Below are 20,023 nucleotides of genomic sequence, written 5' to 3' on the forward strand. Positions count from 1 at the left end.
CATACACACACACACACTCCCTAGGCAGTTTGGGGCTGGGGCTAGACTACTTTCAGAACCTTGTGTCTCTTCCTCTCACCCTTTGCACACCTACTCTGTCTCTGCTTTGGTATGCCATCTCCTATCTGCTCTCAGCTCTTCAGCACTGAGTTTCCCATCATTGCTGCCAACAGACATACATTCCCGAAAGTGCTACAGTCTCTCTGAGGGCATTGCTGATGTTGACAGGTGCCATTTCTCCCCTAACCTGTCTCTGGAAAATGTGGTGGGCCTGATGAGCGCCTAGTGACCTTGAAAATATTTATATGTCTTATCTATGAAACAGAGCATTCTGGGGCCTATCAGGAAGATAACCAGCTAGAACAAGGCCTCAGTGATCTTCCTTCTCACACACTCCTGTGTTTGTTTGAGGGAGGTACAAATGTTTCCACTTCCTGGCTTAGAAAATCCTTCTCCCAAGATAGCTCCCAAGGTGGCCCTGGGCCAATCAGCTTTTTCTCATCATTTAAGAAGGTCATTGGACTTTGTACAGATACCAGCCTTCCACTTCCTCTGAAAAGCCCAGAGGCCTTTGATGGCAGCATGGGCAGGAACTGGTGAGAACCATAATCACTATTTTACCCCTTCCTGGAATGTAAGTACATGAGGAAAGGGTCCGAGGGGAGGGACCCTTCCTCATTTGAAGGGGGAGACACAGGTGGTCTAACTCTTCCCCTGCCCTTCAGATGCCCTGAGAGGCACCCTGGCTTTTCCACAGAAAATCTTTGCATCGGGAATCCACTTACTTCAACTCTGACCTTTCTTCAAGCAAATTGCTAGGCTTGAAATAAAAAGAAGCCAGGACTGACACCCCCACAGCCCTCTTGGAACACCGTCAGGTAGATAACCAATGATGATGGAGATCACCAGCTGAAGTTTTCTTGAGGGAGACACGTACATGCTGGTAGACCCATGGCTTCCAGTCTGAGATGCAGATATTTTTAGGGATGAATCTGGGCCTGCCTTCTCTCCCTCCCTCTGATGCTAATGTGGCCATCTGCATCTCCCAGACAACCTTCAGCAGCACACATCCACCGTCCTGAGAAGAGTGGGCTGGGGAAGAGATTATTATTAAATATAGCCTACTGAGCCATGGCACAAGGATCTTGAGTTTGCCTGTGTGCTTAGAGGGAGGCCAGGGCCTCCGGAACCCTGGAACCCATTCCCACACTCCGTGACACTCACAATCACCTTCCCTTCCCTGGGCTCCATTTGTTTTTTAAATTTCTTTAATCTGTTAAGTGAGGGGCTTAGATGGTATTTCCTCTGAGGCCCTTTCTAACTTTGCATGACCTTCTTCTCTTTGAAGAGCTTAGTTGTATAAACTCTCAGACACACAGTCCAGTGGGAGATGCCATGGTTGCTGCTGGGTCTAGAGGGGGTGGAATTGTCATCTCCTGTCCCCGTTTCTCTCTACCATCCAGCGAGATGGCCAGGAAGGGCGGCTTGTGTGTGGAGGTGAGGGGCCCTGGCTTGAGAGTTCCCAAGGCTTATTTCCGTCCATACACTGAGCCCCCGTGAGCTCCCAAGTTGCCCTAAAATCTCACCTAGCAAGGGTCTTTCTTGCCTGAGCCCCTGAGTTAAAAAGGTGGGGTGTGGAAAAGCAAAACAAAAAGGTTGGTTGAGGGAGAAGAGGCAAAGCTCCTATGAAGACACGGATAAGTTTTAGTTTTTGAGCTACTAGAACTTCTATACTGAGCAGTGTTCTTGCAAAACTTGGTTGGCCCAAAGTGTTCCTGAAGTAGTGTTAAATGTGTTTAACTTGGAGAACATCGTGCTAGAGATAAGGTGGTGGGGATTATAAAAGATAAAAGGAATATAGAGCTTCTGTAGCCCCTTATACTTCTGGTTATTTATCAGCTGTTTTGTAAGTTACATGACTGAAGGAACCACATCCAGCTCACAGCTTTTGTGAATTGAATGAATGATTATCTCCATCTCCATCCCCAGCAGACGGGTCTCAGACCCAGGCCAGAAGGAAGAGGCCTGGGTCTGAGACTCTTCCTTTGTGCTGGGAGCAGGGGCAATGCTGTTTCCCAAATCTCTCTGTCTAGGGTTTCCTGTAGCAGTCTGTAAATAAAGCAGGGCCATGCTTGTTTCATCTGGCCCTAAAAGTGCCCAGACCTAGACTCAACAGAATGTTTGGGCAGGTCAGTCCCCAGAGCAGTTCTTTTAGAGATAGACGTGTCCTGTACCATGCTCTTGGGCCAGGAGAAGGGCTGTAGTTGCCCCAGTGCACAGTAGTTAGGCATGCAGAGGCTGGGATCAGATAGCTTTAGGCTCAAATTCCGACCCTGTTACTTACTAACCATGTGACCTTGAAAAGTTACTTTCCCTTCCTGAGTCTTAGTTTCCACATCTGTTAAAGGGAACGTTGGCAAAAACACAGACCGTGCAGAGCCATCATCAGGACTGAGAAAACATGCACAGAGACCACTCCATCCATGGGCATCGCAGGCAGCTTTCCATCAGAGGAGAGCTGCCCCTCTGGAAGTCACTGCTGATTTCTACAGTCTGAGCAGAGACAGCTTTTGCTGAAGTTCATCTACAGGAAGTTGACTATACTCTGAAGATGCTGAGAGCTACCAGGTAGGACAATCCCTGGGAAACCCCAAAAGGCCTGGAGTAGAATCCCCTGGTAAGGAGCAGAGAGAACAAAGTAAGCCCCAGGTTTGATGGGGCCAAGCTGCTCTGTTTGAACGTGCCTGGCAAGGGAACACAGTCTCTCTAGAGGGTGGTCTGGAGCTGTGGAAATTCCAGCAGCCTGGAGCCACAGCCTTCTTTTCACACTGCCCAAGCTTGCCTGTTCTCTCCTGGGTCAGTTCAGTTCCCAGAATATTTATGGATGACTGCACTGGGCCCAGCTGGTGCTAGAGCCTGGGCTCCAGGGCTGAGTAAGAGTACGGTGTACGGAGCTGCTTTGCACTCGTCATTCGGCCCCGCACTGTCCACACTGTTTTCTGTGGATGGTGCTCTCTGCAGCTGGGGGCTATGGGCAACGCAGGAACGCAGGCAGAGCAGAGATTAAGGCGGCCATTTGACAGCCAAGAGAAGAAGGTGCTTAGGTGACGCGACAAAGGTCACACAGGTGGTCTGCGTTACCGCCCGTCTTCCCATGAGCTGCGCTCAAAGCAAGGCCAGTCCAGGTGGGGGGAAGAGCTTATCAACTAACGGCATTTGCTGAAGCCCCGGTGGTTAAGAGGCAAAGCAAAGAGGGAGGTCCAGGAAGTGCCAAGCTTGCTCCTTCACTTCAAAAAGGGGAAGCTGAGGCTTTTCCAGCCGCCCAGGCCAAGAAGCATGAGGCCCAGCCCCTGCCTCTCCCTTGACACTAGGATACTAGTACCCAGGTTTTCATTTAGCAGCACCATTACGTCCCGCCTCCATCGGCCTCCCCGCTGGTCTGCAGACCTGTGCTGGTCTGAGTGGGAGCGCCCAGGACTCCCTGAGCTCGGGGCACCGCTGCAGCCCACGTGCGCCCGCCAGCAGACGCGGTGACAGCTGGCCCCACGGGGGCGGAGCGGGCGTGGAGCGGGGGTGGGCTCCGCGCCGCACTGCCATTGGCCGCGGGCCTCTTGTCGGGGGCGGACTGCGCCCCCGGTCGCTTTGCCATTGGCCGCGCCGCCGATGGGGGCGGCTCCCAGCGCAGTCAGCCGCGCGGCGCAGAACTGCAGGCGCTCGCCTGACTAAGGCTGCGCGGGGCTGCCTCTCCAGCTCCCAGCTCTGCAGGCCGCCTGCCGGTCCTGACCGCCGGGTCCGCGGCCCGAGGCGAAGGCAGGAAGCTGACCGAGGCTCGGTGGCTGGCGCGGATTTCGGTAAGGGGGTGAGGTGCGGGGCTCCAGAGAGGGAGGCTCGGGCTGGGACCGTGGCAGCTGAGCCTGGACTCTGCGCCCTGGCGCGCGCCGGGTACAGTCAGTTGCGGCCGCAGCATCTCTCGCCTCAAACCCACCCTGCTGGGCGCCCGGCAAGCAGGTGGCCCTGCCCGGGGAGGCCGGGGCTGACTGATAGGTCTCGGAATCGATAAGAACGCAGTTAAAGCCTGCCACCCGGACCCCGAAATACCTCCCACTCCGCCCCAGCACCCAAACCCTGCAATTCTAAGCCGAGAAAATGTCCAAACGTCAACACGGAGTGGGCGCGACGCGCCAGCAGTACCGCATGCCGCAGGGGCAGACCGTTCCCAAACTTTGCTTTCCCATAATTTGGGCTCCGCTCTGTTCTTGCTCGTTCCTGGCTCTTCACTGGGCGCTCCCCTGCCCGCCCTGGTTCTCCTCCCTCCTTAACAACAGGAAGTTAAGTTGGGCCAAAAGTCAGTGGCCTGGCCGCCTGCGGGCTGGGATTGGGACTGAGTCTGGGGCGCGGTGTGGAGGTGGCCAGGGGACCTCGGAGCTGTCCTGTATGTAGTGTGCCCCCTCAGCAGCCCAGGCGCACCCCACGCCTGGGAGCGCCGGCAAGGACGTCTCTGGCTCCCACTTTGTCGTCATACGACTAAACCTGGGTAGAAGTAGGGTTTTACCGGCAGCATCTGCCCTTGTTGACCTGGCTTCTAGACTGGAGCAAGAGGGGTTAACTTTATCTTAGACCAGCCTCCGGGCAGAGCTGGGAATCATAGCCTTTGCTGAATGGGGAAGAGGCGTGTTGAAACCAGAGTAAACTGTGTGCCTCTTTCCACAGTGTTAATTCTGTAACCTGGGTCCTTAAGGCTAAAAGAGCTTTAATTTTGACGACCATCGAGCCTTGTGGGGCTTGGGGTGGCAGTGTCTTTCTGTCAGCCTCCCTTGCTCACTCTAGTCTTCTGTGGTTTCTGGGGGGGGGGGTGAAGTCACTAACTGGCCCCCTTATGGGCAGGTCCCTCAGAAAGAAAGCCAGCAGGGGGTTGGCCCTCTGGTGTTTATGTGCCTGGGTGCCTGGCACCTGGACCAACTCTGTTCTTGTCCCCTTCCTGGGACCAGTAAGTGGACGTCAAGTCTCCAGGACAGCTCCAACCAATGTTCTGAAGACTCCTTGCAGTAAGAACTTGCCTTCCAGCAGAAGACAGATTTATTATGTGGCTACAGACAGATGGGTCCTGCCCTGTGGCACTTTTGCAGCAGATTTCATGGTTACTCTCCAAACACTCAGTTTTACCTAACTCATTTTAGATGTGGGCAAATAGACTCAGGTAGTTTAAGTGCCCAAGGTCACACAGAAAGTGGCTGAGCCAGGATTTGGACCAGGCTCTGCCAGAACTATATTCAGTGCTATATATTCTTGCTGCCCTATGGCCCTAGAAGGTGATGTCTGCAGGGTCATGGTGCTCCTGTGTGTGATTGGAGCTTTCTGGCCTTGGAAAAGATTCTGTCTAAAGATTCAGAGGCTGCTTCTTCGGCAAAGCTCTTGAAATGACCCTGGTTAGCCCAGGTTGTTCAGCCTGCAGACGACTTGCTCACTCTGTCCTCCGGTCAGGGATGAATGGCTGGTATTGGTTCATGCTCTACTGGGGAGAGATTGACCTGCTGGTGTTTGGGTACCATCTGGGGGGTGAAGGTCTGGAGAGGAAGCCTGCTTGTGCCATTGACTTGGTCTCACTTCTGAAAGTTGGCTTCTGGGATGGTCTAGGAAGACTATTAGCTGAAATAACCTCTACTTTAGATCCAATTCTGTTTTTTTGTTTTGGGGGGACAGTTGTTGAGTTATACTAGTTATGATTGTAGGGTGATTGAGACCCTCAGTTTGAGCATATCCTTATTAAAAAATGCTATCACTTTTCCGTGTGCCTCCTTCCTTCTTTAGTCCTGGAGCTCTGGCTTTCTGCTCATCCCTCTCTTCTAAAAGAAAATCATGATTAGCTTAATACCAACCAGTTGTTCTTTAGTAAAAAGCATCTTATGGACTGAGGCTGGTTTTAGCTGTGTTCATTGGAGCCCCATTCCCAGGAGCTACAAGGAGCAGAGCATCAGCTGGGTAACCCTCCTTTGCTTATAACTGGGGCGTATTTCTCCTCTTCGCCCATGTTCATACTTTCATCTGGGTGTGCCTGCCAGCCACGGACCTGTCCCTTTCACTCCCTGCTTCTGAAGTGGAGAGGTCCTGCCCGTTTGGTGGAGAGCACTGATTCTGGTGGGAGGGGTAAGGTATGGGTGCAAGAAGTTTTGGGCTGAACATTGCTTGTCTTAGAAGCCCTGCCAAGACTAAAAGTCTCTATCGTTTAAAGAGCCAGAGAAGGGAATACTGTTCATCACGCTGGGACTTTTCTTTGTTTATATCCGTAGGTCCCCACATTAGCCTTCAAAAGAAGTTGCTGGGGCTGTTCCCATTTTACAGATGAGGAGACTGAGACTGGGGAAGGTTAACCCCCCCACACCACCACCACCTCACATGGCTAGTTAGTAACCGAGCTAAAATTCTGGTCTCAATCTGTATGAATGAGATCGAGGTGGTGAGTTAAGGACTGAAGGAAGCAGGAAAACCTGGTGACTGTGTTCTGTCCTCTGGAGGGGTGGTGTGGGCAACTCCCTCACTGCATTTACTATTCCTCCAACTTCTTTTGTAATTCTTTGTGAACATGGTTTCCTACCCCGCTATGAAATGGCTTTTAAAACACTTACCAAACGTAACAGATTTCTTTCCTGGTTCTTACAAATACTTCTTTTTTTTTTTTTTTAAGACTTTATTTATTTATTTGACAGATAGAGATCACAAGTGGGCAGAGAGGCAGGCAGAGAGAGAGAGAGGAGGAAGCAGGCTCCCTGCTGAGCAGAGAGCCCAATGCGGGGCTTGATCCCAGGACCCCGGGATCATGACCTGAGCCGAAGGCAGAGGCTTTAACCCACTGAGCCACCCAGGCGCCCCGTTACAAATACTTCTTGCTCTTTGCTCCATATTCCCTTAGCCTCTTGTCCTAATCTTCATGAAGCTGTCCATCATAATGTACTGCAGTCCTCTCTTTTACCATATCCATGAACATTTTCAGACACAAAAATAGAGACCATGGCATAATGAGCCCCATACACTCCTTATCTAGCTTTAGCAGTCAAGGTTACGCTGGGCTGGCTTCATCTCTCACTTTTTCTCCCCTTCTGTCCTTAATTCCCTAAGTAATTTAAAACAAATCTCTGATACCATGTCATTTTCCCCCTATCTAATGCAGTATATATCTATTTTTAAAAGTTTTTGTTTTGTTTTGCATAACCGCATTGCCATTTTTGCATGTAAGAAAATGAATAATAGTTCTTTGGTCTCATCTGTCTGTATTCAGAATTCCCAGATTGTCTCAGAAAGGACCTTCGAGTTGGTTTGTTTGAATCAGGATCCAACTCTATATGCTGCAATTGGTTGCTAGTCCGTTTATGCTTCTTTAAGCTGGGGCAGCCTCCCCTCCAGTTTTTACCCATCCATGACCTTCCATTTTAAGTGCCCCCGCCTAAGCCGCCAAATGCTGTGAGGCTGAAATCCGCTTGGGTGCCCAGCTGGATCCCCGTGTGGCATCTGGGATGGGGCGGAGGCTGGCTGAGCCTCTGTCCAGTGGTGTCACAGCCACTCGGGCAGTGTGTTTTGAGTGAATGAACCCTGTCCTGGGCTTGTGTGACTGGCTGTGACTGTTTAGATAAGAGGTTTAAAAAAAAGATGACTTGCTCGCGTGTGGAGGTTTCCTCAGCAAGCGTCAGTCTGTAAACATCGTGAAATAAGAGGAGAACTATTTGCTGTGCTCACCACACTGCTCTGGTTTGTGGTAGGGAGCCCAGATGGCCGCCCTTATGCCCCGATCAGCAACCGGTCTCCCCCGATCATCTGTGGGACAGACGGGGACTGAGGTCATTTCTGCCAGAGCTTGGAATCCCTGCTTACTCAGCCGTGGGCATCACCACGTTCTGACCCAGACACTTGGCATTTGGGCTGCACGGAGAACTCTTGCATACCTCTGCCCGGCAGCACTCCTTCCCTACACCTTCCTGAGCCTCCCCTAACCTGCCCCACACCTGGCCAGTTGTGGAACCTTTCTCAAATCACAGCTGACTGGTTGGGACGGTGGACACACACTCATGACCTTTCAGTATTTTGTCTGAATTTGCAGTGAAGAGCTAGTCGCCTTGGACCCTTTGTGGGCATCCTAATGAAGGAGACTGGGGGCTCAGGAGGGAAGGGAAAGGTACGCTTCACTCCTGGATGCCTTGTCAAATCTCCCTAAGATCTGACCCACCTGGGAGAGGCCCCCTCTGCAAACAGCCCTCACAGTGAGGAGTTGTTTTTTTTTTTTCCTTCTTTGTTGTTTGTTTTGTCTTGGGCTTTTGTTGTTGTTTTTCACATAGTCTTTTCCACGAAGCAAGTCCTTCTTTGTTGATGGCAGTGCTAGATTTGATTCTTTTTCCTTCATCTTTAGACATCTTTTAGTATTTCCCCCAAATTTTTACAATAAAAACATTTTTTTCTAATGGAAAATCCAAACACTTGGGTTCTTTTTCCTCTTAAGGAAAATTTTCTCACAAATGACATATCAGATAAAGGGCTAGTATCCAAAATCTAGAAAGAACTTATCAAACTCAACACCCAAAGAACAAATATTCCAGTCGAGAAATGGGCAGAAGACACGAACAGACATTTCTGCAAAGAAGACATCCAGATGGCCAACAGACACATGAAAAAGTGCTCCACATTACTCGGCATCAGGGAAATACAAATCAAAACCACAATGAGATACCACCTCACACCAGTCAGAATGGCTAAAATTAACAAGTCAGGAAATGACAGGTGTTGACGAGGATGCAGAGAAAGGGGGACCCTCCTACACTGTTGGTAGGAATGCAAGCTGGTGCAGCCACTCTGGAAAACAGTATGGAGGTTCCTCAAAAAGTTGAAAATAGAGCTACCTTACGACCCAGCAATTGCACTACTGGGTATTTACCCTAAAGATACAAAGGTAGTGATCCGAAGTGGTATGTGCACCCCAATGTTTATAGCAACAATGTCCACTATAGCCCAACTATGGAAAGAGTCCAGATGTCCAGAAACAGATGAGTGGATAAAGAAGATGTGATGTATATATACAATGGAATACTATGCAGCCATCAAAAGAAATGAAATCTTGCCTTTTGCAATGATGTGGATGGAACTAGAGGGTATTATGCTGAACGAAACAAGTCAATCAGAGAAGACAATTATTATATGATCTCCCTGATATGAGGAATTTGAGAGGCAAAGGGGGGCTTGGGGGGTAGGGAAGGAAAAAATGAAACAAGATGGGATCAGGAGGGAGAGAAACCACAGGAGACTCTTAATCACTAAAAAAACTGAGGGTTGCTGGGGGGAGTGGGGTATGGAGAGGGTGGTTGGGTTATGGACATTGGGGAAGGTATGTGCTATGGTGAGTGCTGTGAAGTGTGTAAACCTGGTGATTCACAGACCTGTACCCCTGGGGCAAATAATACATTAAATGTTAATAAAAATAATTAAAAAAATTTATTCCAAGCAAAGCAAAAAAAAAAAAAAAAAAGAAAGAAAAAAGCAAACTTTCTTTAGTGTGGATGGGTGAACAAATTATACCTGCATTTTGTATAGCTATGTATGTGGATAAGGTCAGAGCCACCGTGATTTTGATATTTATTTATTTATTTGTTTTATGACATTACCTTAAAGAATTTACCTGGGCTTCCTCAAATTAGGGAATTAAAAAAAAAAAGCTGGGGTTTAGGAGACAGGGACCCATGGAACCCATGCAGCCTTACTCTGTCTCCCATTCTACTTCCTCCGTTTCCTTCCTGAGGATATCATTTTGGACTCCCCAAAATGAAATCATTCTAATGGTAGGCTCTTGATTTTGATTTTTTTTTATTCAGGAAGGTTGTGCTATCAGAGGAACACAGAATGATATGGTTGTTAGGGTCAGGAAGGCAGGGCAAAGCTTCAGGCCCCAGTGGCTCTCTTGTCCCCTTGGGGAAGTGCCTGATTGCCAAACACCCCCTGGACCTCACTTTGTTGGGAGGGTGGGGTGGGGGGCTGACCGCTCCCTCCACCATTTCTGTGTCCTCTCTGCATCTTCTCCTGAGGTAGTAAACCCGGCTGGTCCGCACTGATAAGTCTCCTCCTCTCTAAAGCACCGATCATCTGGTCTTACAAACTCAGGGCTGGCAGGGATGATAGGGGATACGCAGCCTCTGGTCACAAACAAACTTCCACTGTAAGACCGGATCACCGTGGAGTTGGGTTTTTGAGGCCTTTCCCTTCCCTGTCTGCTGCTGAGGAAGTGTCCATCCCTGAAGAGGCTTTGATGAAGGCCAGGGGTGATAGCATTTCTTAAATGTAATTGCCCGGTATCCTCCATGCACCTAAATATCATTGTAGCTCATCCTAGGAAGCTCTGGCCTATCGCCGTGGTGGTGCTGGCAGGCAATTGTGTGTGGACAGTGCTGGTGTTTTTAGGATTGAGACTATAGTATGTTCTTTGTTTGCACTAGTGTTTCTCTCCCCTGAGGGTCCAGGTAATTTCCCTGCCTGCACTCCACCCCGAATCTCCCAGCCCAGATCCCGGGCTGCACTGGCATTCCTTACAAGGCTGGGTCAGATGGCTCTTTGGGGAATACATAGGTATTGGCGGGTCTCCGAGGAGAGACTTGTTTCCTGCTGGCTTGGGGCTCTGGTTTTTCTCCTTCCCCTGCAGTGAGGGATGTCCAGGCCAGATGTCCTTTCTGTAGGCGGCAAGAGGAGGTTGGCGAGGAGCTGGATGGTGGCTTTTGATCTCTGAGCTGCCACAAGAGAAGGTTTATGGGAGGTCTGCGGGCGGGGAGCTCCTGACACACCCAGTCCAGAAACCCAGCTTTGCCAGAGGCAGGAGTGGGAGTTTAGGAACATCCCATTCTGGCCTTGCCATGGTAGTAGCAGCGTTTTGTAGCAGATACGGAAACCACAGCTTTGCTCTCGTAACTCTGAATGGCTGGCCTTGGCTACGTATCTGAGCACTGACTGTATCTAGTGAAGATGTGCAGGATTACAGAGTTTAGCTTGTACCTGGGGCCAGGAGACGAGGTATAGGGGAGGATGAAGAAGTTCCAGGAAAAAGCCACTTGGGTCCTTTGGTCCCTAGGAGAGCTGCTGCCTGGAGCAGAATGGGCCCAGGGCCTGCTGTGGTCCTGGCAGAGCCGCTGAGCCATCTGTCGGCCAGAGCTGTTCACATTGGATGAGCGGAAGGGGGTAGTGAGGTGTAATGAGTAGAGTCCGTGGCTGCTGTGCGGTCAGAGCACTGACAGCTCCGAGTATCAGGATAGAGGGGCTTCCGCACAGCTTGAAGCAAAGGAGTAGGGGTCTGATAGCAGATGAAGGGGAAACAGAAGAGAGGAACAGATGGGGCCACTGGGGAGGCCCTCTTTCCAGACTTCAGAGTGAGGACTAGGTCCATCTCTTTCCTCAGGGAATGTCCTGTGGGGGGCAAATGGGGGCCTTGGGGACTATGGGGCCCATGCCAGGAGAGCTTGTCGGCTGTCTGCCCGCAGCCGTAGGACAGGACTGTCGGGAGGAAAGGATGAGGCTCTGGATGAGGTCTCAGGCTTCTTAGTCTATGGCAGCCAAGGGCCCAGCACTCCTGCCTGCTCTAGGTTTCCATCTCCAGCTTGGGTGTGTCTGTTATCTTGGACCTGACATCACAGACTCTCTTAAAAAATGACTCACCCGCCCACACACAGACACACACAGACACAGGGCACTCCCGCCACCCTCCCCCACGCATGCATGGATGAGGGTAACATACTCATTCACTCAGGACAAAGGTAATTCAATGAAAAGTCTGCCCTGCCCATCCTCCAGCCGCGTCCCCAACACCCCTCCCCCCCGCCCCGTTCTCTTCCTCGGTGGCATCTGCTGTCATTAGTCTCCTGTGGATTCTGGCAGACAGAATCTAGGCATTGATTGGTATCTGTTTCCCCCTTTGCTGTTCTCTGGACCCGCTGGGAAACACCCAGGGTGTGGAGTGGCCCACAGGGCTGCTGAGATGGCAGTTTTTTCATTTGGCCAACGCTTAACTATTACCCTTCCCCCCTACTTTGCCACCTCTCCCCATGCTGAATCTCCTGGTGTTAGATTTGTGGGTGTAGAGAGCCTGGACATTGAGAATAAACCTCAGGGTCCTGTTCTGATGATAGGCACAAACAAACAATCCCACTATGACAGACCTGGGTTCGAATCCTAGCTATGTGGCCTTGGGCAAGTCCATGAACACTAGTATTTTAGTCTATATAAAGACACCTACCGCAAGGGGTTGATATAGAGATAAATTTAAAATATTTGTTTGTGAAGCACCCTGCAGGGGTGGGCACTCAAAAATGTCTTTACTTCCACCTTCAAGGAGCAACCCATCTTCAGAACAAATGACAGGGGCCTGGAATCCTCTGGATAGCTTCCTGGAAATCCTCTTGGTGGGTTCCTGAACTCTTACTTCCCTGCAGAAGGTAGCTGGTTCTCTATTTTCTGTCCGGACAAGCTCCTCCCCACCACCTACCTCCTCCAGTCCTGGGGAGCCTAGCCTCTCCACACCACCTCCTTCTGTGTCCTCCACCTGCCTAGTGAGCAGGAGCCGCTGGCCGCCTGGAGAGGGTTCTGAGCTGTTTATGGCTGCTCTCTGGGATGTTTATGTTGTGATCTCTTCAGAAGCTCCTAGCAGATGTCTGGTTATTGCTGAAACTTCATCTTTATCTTCAGCACGAGAGAAGAGGGAGGCTATTTTTAAAGATGTTTAATTGGCATGGCTGCACAAAGTGGCCTAGTTTGCCTCCAAGCTTTGTTCTGCATTGCTCCTGCTCTTTACCCAGTCTGAAACCTTCCGGTCCAGGCCGAGAGACCTTATATGTCCTGATTTTAGAGCAGCACTTAAATTTGGCAAGCAGTTGTAATCTCTTAAAAAGGTAGGTCAGGGAAGCAAAGGCGACCAGCTGTCTTTTTCCAGGCTGGGACAGATGGCAGCATGAATGAGGGGCATTTCTGTGTCCATAGAAACCAACACCTGCCCCCAGTTCTGACCCTTCCTTTCACCCATGCTTCCTGCTGACTGGCTGGGAGATCTTTAACATTGCCTTTCTCTTTGGACTCAGGTGGGACTCAAGGTGAGCAGGGAGTGGAACTAGGGTAGTTTCAAATGATACCGTCCTCCCAGGAGGGAGGGAGAGAGAGACGGAGGCCATGAGTCAGAGGACCTTGGATGTCAGATTGGTAGGGCGCTCTGAGATCATCCAGCTCTCACTCCCGCCACCATGGTTTTTACTTAGGGGGAAACTGAGGCTCAGAGGCCTCTTGGTATGGAGAAGAGGCAAGGGAGGTGTGGTTCCCTGCTCAAGGTCACCCAGCCAGGTGGGAGTCAAGTCTGTTCTTCCTCCACCATTGCTGCCCTGCCTTGATCCTGTGGTTTGACTTGGGCAGCCTTACTTGCAGTCAGCCTTTGCTTTTGGGGACAAAGCCCTGCACCCTTTGTCACAGCTCTGGCATTCTCCGAATTTAGGATGTGTATACACTTGTAGCACTGCTTGCTCCATTGCTTGCTGCGAGATCTTTCATTATCAAAAATACCTCCCCCAAGGCCTTAGGGCCTAAAATTCCTGCCTTTGTTTTCAGTCCTTCTTTTCAGAGGTTTACAAAAAATACAGAATTTAACTGGGAAGGATATGTTGACAGATTAGTTTATCTCTGATAAGCCGTCAGCAGAGGGCTGAACCCAAGGGGATGAGTCAGCTGGGAAGAGGTGGAGGAGGGAGTCAGGATTGTGAGTCGGGTGCCATCAGGAAGGACATGGAGCACCACGGCCAAGGCTCCTGAGCTCAGGGTATAGCTGCCATGCTGGGGGTGCTGCGATGAACGACAGGAGCAGAGCCCTTACTTAATGCACGGAGGTACATTAGACAAGCTAGGGATGCCCACATATCAAGGGGGAGTGTGGTGCTTTGGAGAGCCTCACGGTGGAACAAAGTGAGACTTCCTGGAGGAGGTGGCACTTGGTGCTTGAGATGGGACTTGGAAAATAGGATTTCTGTAGGGAGAGATAGCCAGAGATACAGCGCACAGAAATGTGGAAAAGTGAAGGCACATTCAGGGTGCCACCTGGTAGAAACATGGGGGCTGCCTGCGGGAGCTGTTTAAGTGTGGAAGGCTGGAATCCAGCCAGCCCTGAGTGCTGGGGGTGGAGGTGGGGTAGGGAGTTTTCTGCAGGTGTCAGATACTCGTGGAGCATTGTGGGCCAACCTCTGAAGGGACTGATCCTCCTTTGCTTGTGGTCTCACAAGCACCTGAATATCCCCTTCAGGAGGGTGCTGCCCTGGGTTTCTGGTGCTCACTTTGGGTTTACTTCCCCAGTGGAGGAGGAAGTCTGGGCATGCAGGTGGGGCAGGACTTGATATTTCCCCGCAGGGGATTGGCTGGCTCCCCAGCCCCCCCCTCCCCGCCCTCTGGGGAGGGGACATAAGCTGAACTCAGCTTCCTCCAGCTCTAGCGTTAACTCAACCTGGCAGGTAGGAGGCATGGCAACAGGGTGTGCTTAAGGCTTTGACATTTGAGCTGGGTTGCCAGCACCTGTTCTCTGTCAAAGAGGTCTCAGAAACACCCTTGCTGTATATGATGGAATAAATCGTTCCTGCAAGCAGCAAATGGTGTGACTTCAGTGCCCGGGGAAGCTATTGATAGGGGGGTGGGGCTCACGGAACCAGCTTTTTGTCTTTTTTTTTCTGGTATTAGTGCTACCAATATGAGACCACATTAGTTCATTGATCAGCTGATCTCTCCACTTATTCATTCTGCAACTAAGATTTCTGGAGTTTCCTTCCTGTTGTCCCACCAACCATGGTTTTCAGAGCTGTAAAACCTTTGGCAAGCTACTTTCTTTCTCTGAGCCTGGAGTGTCTCTTCTGGAAGATGGGCATGATAATACTCACCTGTCAGGGTGGCTGTGAGGATTAAATGAGGCAATGCGCACAGCACACCTAGCCTGGTGCCTGACACCTAGGGGCCGTCGAGGCCCTTCCTCCTCAAGTCTGTTCCCGAATCGGCCCACAGATGTGGTCAGGGCTCCTCTTTGCTTCTGGCCTCCATTCAGTCATGTTCTGTATGTGGCTTCTACCTTTGGGTAGTGACTTGTTAAGAGAATGGCTCAGCTGAAGCACTTATGTGTGCAAAGAGAGAGATGAGGCACTTTTCCCTTTGTGGCGAGATCTTCACCATTAGATCTCAGAACCATAGGGCTGTTCCATTGGTGTTTGACTTCACCGTGGTGGTCTAGCCTGGGCTTGCAGATCAGAGCGGACCTGTTCCATCTTTGGATGGTTCCTCCTGTTGCCTCCCTCATGGCTCCCAAAAGCTTCTGGCATTTGGTCCCAGTCTTCCTTCTTGAAGCCGTAGAGAACAAGCTGCCTCTTTCCCTCCCCGTGTCAGAACCTCAGATACGGTTTTTAAATCCAGTCTATGATACCACCCATAGGAAGAAGTACCACTATTTCCTGTACCTTCAAGAAAAAAGTGCTTCCAATTAAATTGTGGAACAATGCTGTGTTACCACTGAAAAGTATTATATTTACTGAAAGAAGACCCCTTTTAGACTTAGGCCCAAGTTTATAGCCCATAACATTTGTAGGTACATAAAGAGGAAAGCAAATTGGTTAGGGCATTTCTAAAACATCTTCAGTTTTAGAATCTGACTTTTCCAATTCACTTTTTGACTCTGCCATCTTTGTGGCTCTTTTGACACATTAAATTACATTTTGGTAAAGTGATGATGCATTTCTCAATCTTACTTAGATGTTAAGGGAATAGAAGATATATTCTGCTTTCAGATAATTTATAATTGAAAATGTGCAGCTTCTAATTAGTAAAACATGGTATTTAAAGGCAGCCCTCTTCCTTGCTCTTGAGTTTCCTTCCAGATTAACAATCTGTGATGTAGGTTCAGTTCTTTTTACCTTCCCAGTGGTTCTCCTCTGAGCAAACTCCCACATGTTCAAATTCTTATACGCTGAGGCCAGTGCCCTGACCACATATGGTATTCGTGGTGTGGTATGACCATAGCAGAGGGAGGGAGCCATCACCCCCCTGGTTGAGGCCATTCTGCTCCTCTTAATGCAGCCCAAGGTTGCATCAGCTTTTCTGGCAGCTCCATCACACCATAGACTCACTGACGTTACTGCTGACCAGATCTTTTTAACATGTGGTGTTGCTAAGCCGCATCTCCTCTGTCTTTAAGGTGTGGCTTTAGAACTTAGATGCAGAGCCTCCTATTTTGTTCCCGTCTGATTCAGAACAACCATTTCTGTTAAATTTCCACTTTGTTAAATTCGGTGCAACCATGTTCCATTGAGCTCTTTCAGGATCCTATTAAGTATGCCTTCCCTATCCTTGCTGGAGGAGAGGGGGCTGGGGGGATGGGCATTAAGGAGGGCATGTGATACAGTAAGCACTGGGTGTTATACCCAACAGATGAATCACTGACCTCTGCCTCTGAAACAAATAATACACTGTCAATTCATTGAATATAAATAAAATTAAATTAAACATATGCCTTCCATAGCATCACCCCGGTTGCTGATAAAATGCTATCAAGAGAGAGCCCTCTGGCATGCTACTAGAGACCTCTCCTTAGGCACCGTTAGATCTTTCATCAGCTTGCTTTGGGATTGGCAGTCTAGGCTGCCCCTTTCCTGAGTCGCCTTCCGTTTGCTTTTCTGACTTCTGGCCAGAAGTCTTGAATCTGGATGTGCCGTGCCTATTGCCATTTTCCATCTCCCACCAAGTATCCCGTCACAGGAGGAAGTGGACTCTGGCTGATAGCACGTGTTGTTGGTTCCCAGAGGGCTCCCAGACTGCTTTCGAGTGTCCCCAGCCTGCCCCGAAGAGATGTAGCCGGAAGTTTAGCGGTCTCATCTACAAGAGTTTCCAGTGCTCTGGGTCAGGGTTCTTACAGTCACTGAAAATATCTAAATAGATGTATTTTAAAAACTGAGCTTGTCCCCCATCCCACCTCCCTTTCTCATCTCAGTGTGTGATCTTTGTCAGTCTAAAGATATCCCTTTTAGAGAGGGGCCCCTATGTACCTGGAGTGGGAGCCAATTCTGCCCCTGGACCTCTTGGTTCCAGATGACCCCACGCCCCCAGACCCTCCCGCCTTCTGCCTCCGCTCTGCAGCCTGAGCTCCTCCCAGGCTTGCCTCCTCTGGTTGTTGCAGGAACAGGCCTTGCATCACCCTCTTAGGGTTTTCTTGGGTATGCATTCTTCCAGGGACTGGGATGTGGGCTTCCTAACAGCTGGCCTTGTCAAGGGCTCCCTCGGCAACCGCACGGCTCCTATTCCACAACATGCTCTGTAGTTGTCTGCGTGCCAAGCCCTGGTATTGGGGCTTTGTGAATATGAACTCATTGAGTTCTTGTGCCAACCCCATGAGGTAGATCTTGTCATTTGCCTCACTTCCCAATGAGGAAATTATGGCACAGAGGGGTTAACTGATTAGCTCAGGGTTTCATGGTTAGGGCAAGAGGGGGAGTCTAGCCAGTTTATCCCTAGAGTCCGGCTCTCAACCTCTGTGGTAAGTGGCCTGCTTCCTAAAAGGCCCCTCCGCCTTCTCTTCCTCCTTCCCCCTCTCCCCCCACTTCCTCCCCTTCCCTCCTCCTCACTGCCCCTCCTCCATCACTCCTTTGCAGAACTGGAACCGCTTTGGAGTCTGAATCCTTGACTTCCTCAATCTCAGGTCCCAGAGCCCTTCTGTGCTCCCAGCCATTTGAAGTCTGTGAGAGTCTCAGGCACCAGCTTCCCCTTCTTGGTCTCATAAATTTCAGAGGAAATGATTGCTTTTCCTCCATAGTTCCTGTATCCTCCTGGTCACTAACCTATTCTGCTCTTGTTGTGGGAATCAGGTTAGTCCTGTTTCTATGGATACTTCCTCCCTCTTCTGGAAGGTGAGGCCAGCCAGAGATTTCAGCCAGTGGGGTTTCAGGACTTCCCTTGGTGTTTCCCCTCCCCACACCCATGCCCCCACCTACCACCCAAGCTCTCCTCAGGCTGGCCTGAGATTCCATTAGCAGCTGACCCCACGGGGCCCATAGGGACCTTCCCTTGAGGCTTCAGCTCCTCTCTGAGCATACATGTGTTCTCCAGAATAGTTTCCTTTTTGTTTCACGCTTTTTTTATTGCATAGAGATCCTCTGTCTCGGGCCCCATCCCAAGTCCATCCCTTTAAGAGATCCAAGCTAGGCACTGAGAAGTGTGTATCAGTTACGTAAAGAAAAGAATAAATATATTTGTGTGTATACACAAAAAGATTGTCAGAGATGAGGCACAAGCAAGGAGAGTGGTTCCCTGGTTTGGAGTGGGGGCGGATGGGGTAGGTACAGTAGAAGGGACACGTTTCCTGTATACTTCTGTGAGTTTTGATTTTTGAATGTATTTCCTACTCAAAATTTAAAACAACAAAACAACAAAAAACCCAACCACAGACAACCCGGGGCTATTGCTTGGGGGTTGTGGGAAGAGCAGGACTCACCTGGTTAGCATGGGTCTCCTCCGCTCCTCAGGTGCACACTGGACAGCTCACTCACCTGGCAGTAGGGACCCAAGGGGACCCTCGTCTACAGCCTGGCACCTGGGGGGTCTGAGTAAACCGCCTCCTCCCTGACTCTCTCCTTTGAGGCTCCTAAGGAACTTGAGACTTTGCTGCCTCTTGTAATCACAGTTTACCAAGAGTCGGTGCACTGGGCCTCAAGTGTTGGTTTTCTCACCATGACTCACCTGCAGCTCGCACCGTGGTCTTTTCTCCCTGTTGAATTCCTGGATTTGAGGTAGTTGAAATGCTCTGAAACCTGGGTTTGCCTCCAAGAACAATGTACTTTCCTTCCCCAGACTTGTGGGACCTTACAGAAATTTCTCCCACTGGACTTCTCTGCCCAGCGCAGGGGAGCATGGTTAAAATGGGTTTAACCCCCTTTGAAAACAGAAGCCCAGAACTGGCCTTACAGAGAGCCAAGGTCAGGGCAGACCCTGAAGAAAAATATATAGGCCATTGGGAGAAGCCAGTCCAGGCACCTGGGATTGAGGAAATGACCTGATTAGGAAAGTGACTTGTTTACCTTGGGCAGGTATTACCTTTGAGCACCTACTGTGTGGCCTGGGCTCTGTGCTATGGGGATCGCTGTGTGGGTAGGGCCCAGCCTCACCTCTATTCCAAAGCACATTCAGCACATACTTGAGAAAACAAGACATACATGTTTAAAAAAAAAAATGGAGGGTGCCTGGGTGGCTCAGTGGGTTAAGCCGCTGCCTTCGGCTCAGGTCATGATCTCAGGGTCCTGGGATCGAGTCCCGCATCGGGCTCTCTGCTCAGCAAGAAGCCTGCTTCCCTCTCTCTCTCTCTGCCTGCCTCTCTGTCTACTTGTGATCTCTCTCTGTCAAATAAATAAATAAAATCTTAAAAAAAAAATGGAGAGATTGTGGTAACGGTTCAGATCATTGAAAGCCAATCACAAGATAGTTCATGACTAATTCCATAGGATGCTGGAGATAGCAGTGGGTGGTTTTCTAGGGGCTGGAGAGGCCTGGAAGGCTCTGAAGGGAAAGAAGGAGGGTGGGGGGTGGGGACGAGACTGCATTTGATCTGGATGAAGAAGAGTCCATGAAGTGCAAATGGGTACATGGAGGGAAGAGGAGAGCATTTCTAGTGGGTGTAGAGGCCCCGGGGAGATGGGAAATGGCTTGGTTTGAAGGTGGGCAGAAGGAGACGAGGCTGGACATGTGAATTCAGGACAGAGGCAGACAGCCTTCAAAAAGACAGGGGGAGAGAGAGAGAGAGAGAGAGAGAGAGAGAGAGAGTGTGTGTGTGTGTGTGTGTGTGTGGGCAAGCACCCATCTAAGTTCAGAACAGGGATGGGAGGCTGTCCTACTGTAAATCCCAGGGAGAATGAACAAGAAAGGCTCTGGCCGCCATACATCTTGATCTTGGCACCGACAGCCTCTGCTCCAGAAACGTCTTCAGGAGCAGAGAAGAAGGCCAAAGGTATGCTAGCCG

General features: G+C 50.2%; 1 protein-coding gene across 11 annotated transcripts in view; it reads left to right on the plus strand.

Annotated features, from left to right (window-relative positions):
* Nucleotides 1–3,688: 3,688 nt before the first annotated feature.
* MICAL2 (microtubule associated monooxygenase, calponin and LIM domain containing 2) overlaps nt 3,689–20,023 on the plus strand; it is a 216,382-nt gene continuing 200,047 nt past the window's right edge. For all 11 annotated transcript variants that reach the window (XR_007120831.1, XM_047690499.1, XM_047690500.1 and 8 more), the window contains exon 1: nt 3,689–3,851. The gene's annotated coding sequence lies outside the window, so the exon portion shown is untranslated. The remainder of the gene's footprint in view (nt 3,852–20,023) is intronic.

This window comes from Lutra lutra, chromosome 10 (genome assembly GCF_902655055.1).
Source record: "Lutra lutra chromosome 10, mLutLut1.2, whole genome shotgun sequence".
NCBI lineage: Eukaryota > Metazoa > Chordata > Mammalia > Carnivora > Mustelidae > Lutra > Lutra lutra.